Source organism: Triticum urartu, chromosome 3 (genome assembly GCF_003073215.2).
Source record: "Triticum urartu cultivar G1812 chromosome 3, Tu2.1, whole genome shotgun sequence".
Classification (NCBI taxonomy): Eukaryota; Viridiplantae; Streptophyta; class Magnoliopsida; order Poales; family Poaceae; genus Triticum; species Triticum urartu.
This window is the reverse complement of record NC_053024.1, coordinates 43,544,192-43,556,118: the sequence shown is the minus strand read 5'-3', so window position 1 is coordinate 43,556,118 and position 11,927 is coordinate 43,544,192. Positions and strand designations below refer to the sequence as shown.

At 47.2% G+C, this 11,927-nt stretch overlaps 1 pseudogene; it reads right to left on the bottom strand.

Moving 5' to 3' along the window:
- Window positions 1–9,255: 9,255 nt before the first annotated feature.
- Window positions 9,256–11,564, bottom strand: LOC125547866 (annotated as a pseudogene).
- Between the last annotated feature and the right edge of the window lie 363 nt (window positions 11,565–11,927).

Below are 11,927 nucleotides of genomic sequence, written 5' to 3'. Positions count from 1 at the left end.
TGATCGTATTTGTTGTTGCATTTAAATTCTTTAGCTAGAGATTTATTTGTTTGTTGCATTTAAGTGTTCTATGATCTTTATGTATGAACTTTATGTATTGTATTAATTTGGTGTTTTCGGTGCTGTGTATTAAAGATGAGCCGGCAATGGATGTACGATGACCGATGCTCTCCCGAGTTCATTAATGGCGTGCGTACTTTTATGCTTGCGGCTGAGGAAAACAAGCGGGCGGATGGTTTTATGCCTTGTCCATGTGCTGGCTGTAAGAATGGTCACAATTACTCTACGTCAAGAACCATTCACGTCAACCTGTTTGAGTCCGCTTTCATGCCCCACTATAATGTTTGGACCAAGCATGGAGAAAGAGGGGTTATGATGGAAGACAATGAAGAAGAAGAGGACGACGACAACTATCCTGGCCATGGGTTCCCTGAATACGATGATACAACAATGAGGGAAGAAGCTGAGCCGGTAATGCGGGAAGAAGCTGAGCCGACAATGCGGGAAGAAGCTGAAGAAGAGGCATCGGATGAGCCTGTTGATGATCTAGGTCGGGCCATTGCCGATGCAAAGAGAAACTGCGCAAGTGATTTGGAGAAGAAGAAGTTGCGGCGCATGTTAGAGGATCACAAAAAATTGTTGTACCCGAATTGCGTAGGTGACAAGAAAAAGCTGGGCACCACACTGGAATTGCTACAATGGAAAGCAAAGAATGGTGTATCTGACAAGCGATTTGGAAAGTTGCTGGTAATGATAAAGAATATGCTTCCAAAGGATAACGAATTGCCCGAGAGTACATACGAAGCAAAGAAGGCTGTCTGCCCTCTAGGGTTAGAGGTGTAGAAGATACATGCATGCCCTAATGATTGCATCCTCTACCGCGGTGAGTACGAGGATTTGAACGCTTGCCCGGTATGCGGTGCATTGTGCTATAAGATCAGCCGCGATGACCCTGGTGATGTCGAGGGCGAGCGCCCCAAGAGGAAGATTCCTGCCAAGGTGATGTGGTATGCTCCTATAATACCACGGTTGAAACGTTTGTTCCAAAACAAAGAGCATGCCAAGGCGATGCGATGGCACAGAAAAGACCGTAAGAAAGACGGAAAGTTGAGAGTACCCGCTGACGGGTCGCAGTGGAGAAAAATCGAAAGAAAGTACGGGAAGGAGTTTGCAGATGACGCAAGGAACGTATGGTTTGGTCTAAGCGCAGATGGCATTAATCCTTTTGGGGAGCAGAGCACCAACCATAGCACCTGGCCTGTGACTCTATGTTTGTATAACCTTCCTCCTTGGTTGTGCATGAAGCGGAAGTTCATTATGATGCCAGTGCTCATCCAAGGCCCTAAGCAACCCGACAACGACATTGATGTGCACCTAATGCCATTAGTTCAAGAACTCTTATAACTGTGGAATGAAACAGGTGTACGTGTATGGGATGAGCACATGGGGGAAGAATTTAACCTAAAGGCGTTGCTGTTCGTGACAATCAATGATTGGCCTGCTCTCAGTAACCTTTCAGGACAGACAAACAAGGGATACCGCGCATGCACGCACTGTTTGGACGGTACCGACAGTATATATTTGGCTAATTGTAAGAAGAATGTGTACCTGGGACATCGTCGATTTTTTCCGAGCAGGCATCCCATAAGAAAGATAGGCAAGCATTTCAAAGGTGAGGCGGATCACCGGACGAAGCCTCGCCACTGTACTGGTGCTGATGTACATGATATGGTCAAGGATTTGAAGGTGGTCTTTGGAAAGGGTCCTGGTGGACAACCTCTTTCGAATGACGCTGACGGACGCGCACCCATGTGGAAGAAGAAATCTATATTTTGGGACCTGCCCTATTGGAAAGACCTATAGGTCCGCTCCGCAATCGACATGATGCACATGACGAAGAATCTTTGTGTGACCCTGCTTGGCTTCTTGGGCGTGTATGGGAAGACAAAAGATACACCCGAGGCACGGGAGGACCAGCATCGTATGCACAGAAAAGACGGCATACATCAGGGTCATGCAAGCTACACTCTTACCAAAGAAGAGAAGGAAATCTTTTTTGAATGCCTGCTCAGTATTAAGGTACCGTCTGGCTTCTTGTCGAATATAAAGGAATAATAAACATGGCAGAGAAAAAGTTCCAGAACCTAAAGTCTCATGACTGCCACGTGATTATGACGCAACTGCTTCCGGTTGAATTGAGGGGGCTTCTACTGGAAAACGCTCGATTAGCCATTGTGAAGCTATGTGCATTCCTCAATGCAATCTCTAAGAAGGTAATCGATCCAGAAATCATACCAAGGATAGAGAATGATTTGGTGCAATGTCTTTTTAGTTTCGAGTTGGTGTTCCCACCATCCTTCTTCAACATCATGACACACATCCTAGTTCACCTATGCGAAGAGATTAACGTTTTGGGTCCTGTATTTCTACACAATATGTTCCCCTTTGAGAGGTTCATGGGAGTCTTAAAGAAATATGTTCATAACCGTGCTAGGCCAGAAGGAAGCATCTCCAAGGGCCATGAAAATTAGGAGGTCATTGAGTTTTGTATTGACTTTATTCCTGACCTTAAGCCGATTGGTGTTCCTGAATCGCGGCATAAGGGCAGACTGGATGGAAAAGGCATGCTAGGAGGGGAGCAAATAATATGTATGGACGGACATTCTCTCACTGAAGCACACTACACAATTATACAGAATTCCGCCTTGGTGGCTCCGTATATGGATGAACACAAGAATTTGCTACGCTCCAAACACTCGGAGCGGTCTGATGACTGGATTACACGTAAATAAACCAGGAGTTTCGCCAGCTGGTTACAGACACGTATCATACATGACGCCTCTATTGAAGATGACCTGTACTTTCTGTCCCAGTTACCATCTTTGAATATAACGACTTTCAAAGGGTACAAGATAAATAATACATTTTACACGATCGCCCAAGATAAGAAGAGCACCAACCAAAACAGTGGTGTCCGCTTTGATGTAGAAACGAAGACGGGAAAGGAAACATATTATGGTTATATACAGGACATATGGGAACTTGACTATCGACGTGGTTTGAAGGTCCCTTTGTTTTAGTGCGAATTGGTCAATATGATACGAGGCGGGGTAACGGAAGACCCGTAGTACGAAATGACAACAGTGGATCTCAACAATCTTGCGTATGCAGACGAACCATTCGTCCTAGCCAATGATGTGGCACAGGTTTTCTATGTGAAGGACATGTCTACCAAGCCGAGAAAAAGAAAAGATAAGGAAGCGAATGCATCGTACGATGAGCCAAAGCGGCACATAGTTCTTTCTGGGAAGAGAAACATCATGGAAGTGGATGACAAGACAGACATGTCAGGAGATTATGAAAAGTTTGATGAAATTGCTCCATTCATAGTGAATATTGACCCGAGCATCCAGTTAAATGATGAAGATTTTCCATGGCTACGGCGTAAAGGGACACACGCGAAGAAAAAGTTTCACACCCAAAGATCTGGGATGTGATCGGCTTCACTATCATCACTTTCTTCTGTGTTTCACACCCAAGAGGGAATCTCTGTAACAGTTTGGGTAGCTAGTTATGTGTTTTGGCATTTGAAACACGAAGAAATTTTATGCAAGCAAATTCTTTCATGCATTTACTGATTTTTTCAGTTAATGACCCTGAAATTGAAAAGCATTTCAAATGAACCCAGAAAAGGTTGAAAGTTGGCATGGTATCATAATTTCACCCACATAGCATGTGCAAAAAAGTAGAGAGGGTTACCGCAAAAACTGGATGCACTTCGGACGAAACTCATCCGTTACAAAGGCATTTCATTTTTAAATAACCTAAGCATTACCAAATTAAATATAATGATAAAACACACTAATATTAAACATAAGAAAAAAGAATCACTGAAAAAATCTATTTTCAAAGTTAAGTTATTCACAAACTTGTGATTCACACAAATTTCAAATAATTCAAAATTTAAACTATTCAAATTTGTAAACTACCAGTACTAACAGAAAGTTTGTAATTTTTTGTACCTAAAGCAAAAATATTCACAAAGAAACTCTAAATACAGCAAAAAACAACTCAAAAATAAATAAAACAAAAATAAATAAAGCAAAAAAATAAGAAAAAAAGCCCACCTACTGCGCCATAGCGGCCTGCATACGATTAGAAACCCAACCTGTTGTTGGGCCAGGATGCAGGCCCGCAAAGGCCCAGTAGGCCTACAGGGAAGCACAAAACATTTAGGCCCAGTAGGCCTGCTTTGGAGAGGAGCTCAAGGGAGCTACCGCACTAGGGCTTATAAACCAGTGCGGACGCCCCTCAGCTAGCAAGGTGGGACTAAACATGACGCATCGCACCTGCGCCAGTGCACCCCCTTTAGTACCGGGTGGTGGCTCAAACCGGTACTAAAGGGGGGGGTCTTTAGTACCGGTTGGAGCCACCACCCGGTACTAAAGGGGTGCCGTTCCCGCCACTTGGCCTTACCAAAACAGACCTTTAGTACCGGTTGGTGGCTCCAACCGGTACTAAAAGTTGTTCTATATAACAAAACACTTCAAAAAATTTGTCAGTTTCTCATCACTCCCTCTGCCCCGTCGTCGCCGCCCCCGTCGCCGTCCGTCGCCGTCGCCATCCCCGTCCCCGTCCCCGTCGTCCCCGTCGTTGCGCCTCGCCCCGTCCTCCCGTCATCCCCGCCCGGCCCGTCCTCCCCGTCCCCGTCGTCGCCGCCCCGTCCCCGTCGTCGCCGCCCCGTCCCCGTCGCCGCCGTCGTCGCGCCTCACCGGTGAGCTTCCTGCCCCGGCCGCCATGTACCACACACACACACACATTGTTATAGAAATGTTAGCAATCTTTCTGTTTTTTAGTTATAGAATTATTAGAAATGTTAGTTATATAGAAATGTTTTTTAGTTATAGAAATATTAGAAATGTTAGTTATATAGAAATATTAGAAATGTTAGTTATATAGAAATGTTTTTTAGTTATAGAAATATTAGAAATGTTAGTTTTAGTTATAGAAATATTAGAAATGTTAGTTTTAGTTATAAAATTCAGAATTTGCATATATGAAATCACAATCCATCATTTAAAAAATGTTACTTTACTTTTGCGGCATATATATAGTATTTGTTGTCGGCGATGCACGGCCCGCATCCTCGCCGTCGACCCGTTCGCGACGACGTCCTACTTCAGAGGACCCATGTCCGGGACTGGGCTCCGCCGGGCTAGCACTGGGAGGTGCTACCTTCAGGGGCACGACGCTTGGTGAGGAACCCGGCCCCGGGTCCCGTCGTCGACCCTGATCTCCTTTGGTGGCGTTCGCGTGGGCCACTTTCGTTGAGGAGGGAGCCGGCCCCACCGGAGGTGGTACATCACCGTGTCAGGGAGGAGGACGAGCACGCCCATCGCTACATGGCTGCTATGGACGCCAGGTTCTCCAATACCTGGCAGGTTCTTTTGGGAGATCACCCGAGCTATGATCCAGTGATGGTTCCTTCTCTTTGGGTGTCCACCGCCCGCACCTCAGGAACCGCGAGTGGCCTAGATTACTCTGTAGTATTCGATCTTTATTAGCTTGCTAGCTAGCTAGCTAGTGATGTATTCGATATTATATCTATTATTCGAGACGATGTATTAGAGATTATATCTATTATTCGAGACGATGTATTCGAGATTATATCTATTATTCGAGACGACATATTCGAGATTATATTCTATGATGCTTATTATGTACTATCATTGATTCAGTTTTTCCTTATTAATTGATTGCATCCATGCATTGTAATTTGAATATATTTCTTTTGGATTAGTTAAATAAAACCTATGGCGGACAATACCGGCAGAGAGGGAGAAGAGGCCCTGTTCAATATCATACACAATCCTCGCGGGCCAGATGATGATCAGAATGAAGAAGATTATGACGGCTCCGAATATCTAAACAACACCGGGGAGGGTGATATGATATTCGATCGCGACGACCGAATTGATGAAGTCATGAACTATGAACATGACGAAGAAAATGTTGATCTTGAAACAACAAAGACCGGCGAGGTATATATATTTATATAAGCAGGCATCTGGTGATCATCACATGTTTTAAATGACTTGAAGATATATTAACGAATAGATCTTTCTTCTTTTAGCCATCCGGATCGAGCAAATCTTCAGGCAACAGGAAACGAGGCCCGAACAAAAAGCTGAAGGAGGGCGTAAAGTACAATATCGAGGCCATCGAACCTAATGGCGAACCATTAGCGCCTAAGAAGATTGCGGACAAGTTCATTCGTCAGTGCGGAGTTCTTGTGAAGGACCAACTCCCGATCTCCCTTCAAGAATGGAGAGAGCCAGCAAAGCCACGTCCAGGAGTTACTTTTGTCGACGACAGACAAAAACTTCTGCTTTGGGAAACGCTCATGGAACATTTCACCCTACCAGATCATTTCACAGATGTAGATGTGGAGAAAGTCAAGGACGCTGCTCTTAAGAAGATGGCGGTTGCATTCAACAACCATAAGAATCGTGAATGGGACAAGTACGTCAAGGGAAGAAGGAAGACTCCAGTATTCGAGGGAACACTAGAGAAGCAAAGTGCTCATTGGGACGATTTCGTGAAATTCAAAGATTCGGAATTATCTAAGGAACGGTCGAGAATAAACAAGGCCAATGCCGCAAAAAATGATAACTTCCATAAGCTGGGGCCAGGTGGCTATGCGGTGGGAATGCCTAAGTGGGATAAGTCTGAGAAAGAGATGGAGGATGCAGGTGTCACTCCAGAAACATTGAGCTGGCCCCCTAGGTGCGGGACTTGGTTCTATGCGCATGGGGAGGAGTTGGACCCGAAGACAGGCAAAGTTTCGAAGAAGGCATGTCTGGACGGAGCCGAAGATAAGCTACTTGTTGCAATAGAAGAGGCTCGATCGGGGGTGTTCGAGCCCAACAGAGAGAACGGCAAGCTTACGCGTGCCCTGGGAAATCCTGAACACCCGGGAAGAACACGAGGCAAGGGCGCTATTCCGTGGTATGAGGGGTTTTCGGACTGGAACGCCGACTACAGAACCCGTGCGAGAAAGAAGATTGCGGAGGAGAAGAAGAGGAAGATGGAGGAGGAGCAGAGGAAGCTGGACTATGAACGCCTTCAAGGCCTAGAATCAGTGCACGCGGACTTGGCAGTCAAATTCCAGCGGCAGCAGGAGCAGATCGACTCACTTAGCCAGCAAAGGGGGTCTCAGCAGCTGCAGCAACTAGCGGATGATCCAGCATTGGATAGCACCGTCCCATCCATGCCGAGAAGCAGCGTGGGTTCCGCCCCGGGCGACGCATTGCTGAATAGCTACCCAGTGGATGACATCATGGAGAACACTAACTGTGAGCTACACTTCAAAATGAAGAACATATCCATGAAGGTGGCGGACGGCGTTGCTTTTACAAATCCCACCGAGGCAACCTTCCATTGCAACCCGATTCCAGCGGGCTATGCTCGTTTCTTGGTTGATGAGGTGGTGGACCAATATTCGGGGCTAGAGCTTAACATTCCTGGAGGTGACGAGGAGCACACATTGGGAGAGGCCAACCATCGTATCATCCTATGGAGAAATGATTGCATCATCTTTCGAAGGCCACCGACACAGCGTCATCCGACTCTTCGTCGAAGTCCGCCACCGAGTCAGCACACTCCCGCTCCTCCAAGTCCACCAACGCGTCAGGCCATTCCTCCTCCAAGTCCGGCACAGCTTCAGGCCACTCCTCCTCCAAGTCCGGCAAAGCGTCAGGCCACTCCTCCTCCAAGTCCGGCACAGCTTCAGGCCACTCCTCCTCCTCCAACTCAGCCACGTCAGCCGTCTTCGCCGCCTCAGCAATCACGGAAGAGAGCCTCCTCAACTATGGTGCGTAGCGGTACAAGTCGAGGTAGTACTGGAGGTACAGGCGGAGGCAAGCGATTTCAATATGGTCCAAGCAGCCTCGCGCCTCTTCCGCAGAGGCCTTACGACAAGTCCGAGGAGGAAAACGCAGCCATATCGAAGGCCGAGGTGGAAGCTCATTTTGCACCAAAACGGCCACCGCCGCCAAGGGAGAAAGTGCCTGAGGAAAAGATTGACCACTTCATTCGTATGGCTAGAGCACCAGCTCTCAAGCCCGTTGACACAGACTATGAGCGCCACCTCAGGAAGTTAAATCGAGCACATCTACAGAAAGAGGCGAGCTCGAGCTCGAGCAAATCAGCTGGCAAAACATGTGGTAAAACCGTTCCCCAACTGGGAGAACAGGCGGCGCAACCAATCCCCCCGTTTGTTGTGCCAACAACACATGAGAGTAGGCTCTCCCAATATTATTGTGGGCAAACCGTTTACGTTCCCGAGCTGGGCGATGTGGTAATAACTGAGGAGCATATTGAGCAGGCTGAAAGGCTCATGATCACTGTTGGACAACTCCTCGATATTGAGCCCATGTCTCCGATTAGAGTGGAGGAAATAAAATGGAAATATGTCCGGGGCCAACCTTTGGTCGAGCCAGACAAGGTCAAGAAGCTCCCAACGAGAATGTATGAATTGCATCAATGGTACATGGACATTACCAAGATTTCCAATCGAGAGTCCCTCATGGTGAATGTCAAGAAGGATCATTATTACCATGAGAAAGCTGTGTCCGTTGAGTATTCAGAATTATTTCAGTTATACAATCAAGACGTACTGGACAAATCTATCGTCAGTTACTATTGTTTGTAAGTGATTTATTTCTGTAATTTAAGTCTCAAGCTAGATGTAATGATCATTTTGATCAATCATTATCTGTAATTATCCTCACTATATTCTTTTCTGTGGTATTATGCAGGATGAAGATTTATGAAATGAAAAAAGATGGACGCTATGACATTGGGTTCATTGACCCAAATACCATTAATGAATACACATGGAAATTAGATCCATATTACGAAAAAAAAGTGTAGAGGAAAGCATGCTAGAGTTCTTCAAGCGCCTCAAATACAATGAAGATATACTACTTCCTTACAACTTCGAGTGAGTCACACTGTCTTGTACTACAAATTCTGTTTTTGCCTACTAGCTAGCTACATGTTTTTGTTTACATATGCCCGCTTAATTAAGACATGCAAACGTGTGTGCATGCAGATTTCACTGGATCTTGTTAATCATTAAAGTTGATGAAGGAACAGTTGAAGTACTAGACTCACTACTTAAGAAACCAACTGACTACACCATCGACATTCTATTTTTATATATATATATATATATGATCGGTTCTAGTTTAGTCATGTAGAGATAAACTTGACACAGTATTTTTCTAGTTCCAAGCAGTGGTGACGTTGCGCCAGTTTCAACGTGCACAATGCATTCTTATTCGAGATGTGGTCAGCGAAAAAGTTCTCGCACGCAATCTTCAACCTCTCGAGACGGAATCGGCAGGCTGCCGCGAGCATGTCTTCAACAGCAAGGACTGGGTTATCCATAGAGGGTAGCTTGTCGGTGTAGATGAAGTGGAGAACAGAGCTGAAGACCGCCGCCTTCATGTTGTCAACCCGTACGATGTGATGGTCATCCTCCTTGGTCGCCGCCGCTTCAACCACTTTGTATAGGACTGGTGATCGAGCCGCGATTACGAGACCATGAGCACGTATGTCACACTCCTCAACCAGGAACCTCACATCGTACCTTTGCCCACTCACCAACAACTGCTCAAGGTGCAAACCGATGTAGGGTGGAGGCACAACGACCGTTACTCCGGCACCATGGGAGATGGTGCTAGAACTAGTGCAAGCAGCCTCCTTGGTGACATTGAGATGGCAGTGTACAGTGAGGGAGTCATCATGTGAGGAGTTGGTTGATTTCATGAGGGTGAACTCTGCACGCCTGAAGTTTTCTGCATTGGTAAAAATTTCTTCTACCATTGTTATCGGCGGCAACGACTTGCCACAAGGGTTATCTATCTTGAAGCCAATTGACGTAGTGACAGGGGAAGTTTCAAGACTACTCCTCACCAAACAGAGATACACAACGAATGCCGAAGAATTGGATGGGTATAACCACCGTACGCGTAGCTGCCAGTTGTAACCGCCAACCTGAAAAAGGCCGGAACCGATTGTATTTTTACCAACAGCAAGCAGGCTCCTCTGGACAGCCCTAAAGTAGGGGATCGTAAACTTGTGTGAGCCGTGGACTACCACCTGATCTGGCAAGCCATCATCTCGCTTTCTTTTGTTGGAGCTTGAGTTTGGAGCCATATTAATCGTGTCTACTTTGTCGGTGACCTCAAGTAGGAAAGAGCAGCCACTATTCATGATTTCGTTATACTCCTCGGTCGCCTTCAGGTCACTATAAAAATTTGGATGGGACGCTATGTACTCGATGCATAAATTCTCGAGCTGCCGACAACTGTACCTACCGTGCACCACCATCAGTGTAGGTATGACAGACTTATCATCCATGCCCTCAGCCAGTACCTTCTCGCACAAAAGCCTTAGCCTCTGTAAGTCATACCGATCGGCGGCTACCAGCAGGTCGCGCACCATGGCCTCGTAGCGCCTTGCCGCATGTTTATCTTCGCTTGTTAGTATCATGCGGTCGTTGTTTGGTTTGATGGGTAGCTCGTCGGTGTAGATGAAGCGAAGCATGGCCCTGAAAGTGGAGGCGCTCATGTCGTCGTCGTCGACCCTGATTATGATATTCTCATTCATGTGCCATCCAAACTCCGCCGCGAAAACCGGCGACCGCACGGCGAGGACAAGCTTATGCGCCCGGATCTCGGTCTGCTCCACGATGAACGTCACGTCTGGCCTCATGGCGTGCTTCACGGAATCCGATTTAGACATGGACGCAAAAAGAAGCATGAGGAGATCTCCGGAGATGGTTGGCGGCGGCACGGCGGAGATGAAGCAGCTCCTGGTATTTGGGAGGGTGACGTCCAGCCGGAGGACATGGACGACGCAGAGGATGGTAAGGCGGTCATCTACCACGTACCGCTCCTCTTGGCCATGGAAGAACGCCTCGGGGACCGACAGCTTCCAACTCCTGCTTGTTGTTGCCGGCGAAGCGGGGAAGGTGTTGGTGCCCGGGCTTCGCCATACTGCGGCAGGCCACCGGTGAAACGGGTCGTCCATCCTCAAGCTGGCCATGGCGGTGGCGGCGTACTTGCCGCAGACCAGCTCCAGGGAGATGGACGCCAGTCCTTGTTTCCTGAAGCGACAACTGAAGGCCCAGGTGCATCCTCCGGCCTCGAAGTCGCCGGACCTGACGACGGAGGTGTTTCTGGCGCTCACGCCGGCGAGAGCCTTCCGCTCGCTGTAGCCGACGATATGAAACTGGTGCTTGCCTCGGACTAACGTCGACCTGTGCGTGGACGCCGTCTTGTTCAAAGGCGTGGACGCCATGGCCAGCTCCCGGCTGCTACTGCTAGCAGATCAATTGCTTGCTTGCTCGGTCGATCACGTACACGGACGAGCCATCGGGCCTTTATATCGATTTCTTCCTTGTTTGTCGTATTGATTTTGATCCCGATCGCCTCTCGTCTGGATCCGATATATGCTAGGACCCAAAAAAAGTGGATCCGAGATGAAGTGTATGTTTGATGCAGGAACGGCACATATATAGGGCCCAAGGGATGAGTTAGTTAAGATTAGACGGGATCCCCCATCGTTAGCTAGTATCCCCTCACAAAGAAAAAACTATACATGTGGGTTTTCCTCTTAGTTATCTCAATCTACTCTACTCAGTTACAACAACACACCCCGTCGACGACAAGGTACCTACGGCGACTTCATAAATTTCAAGATGATATGCCGGCTCAGTCTTTCAAAGGTGCTCATAGGGATAGGGTGTGCGTGTATGCGTTCATAGGGGTGAATGTATGCGCGTGTATATGAGCGCTTACGTCTGTACCGTGTTAAAAAAAAACTCTTCTGAACCTGTTCTAAACAAAAAAACTCTC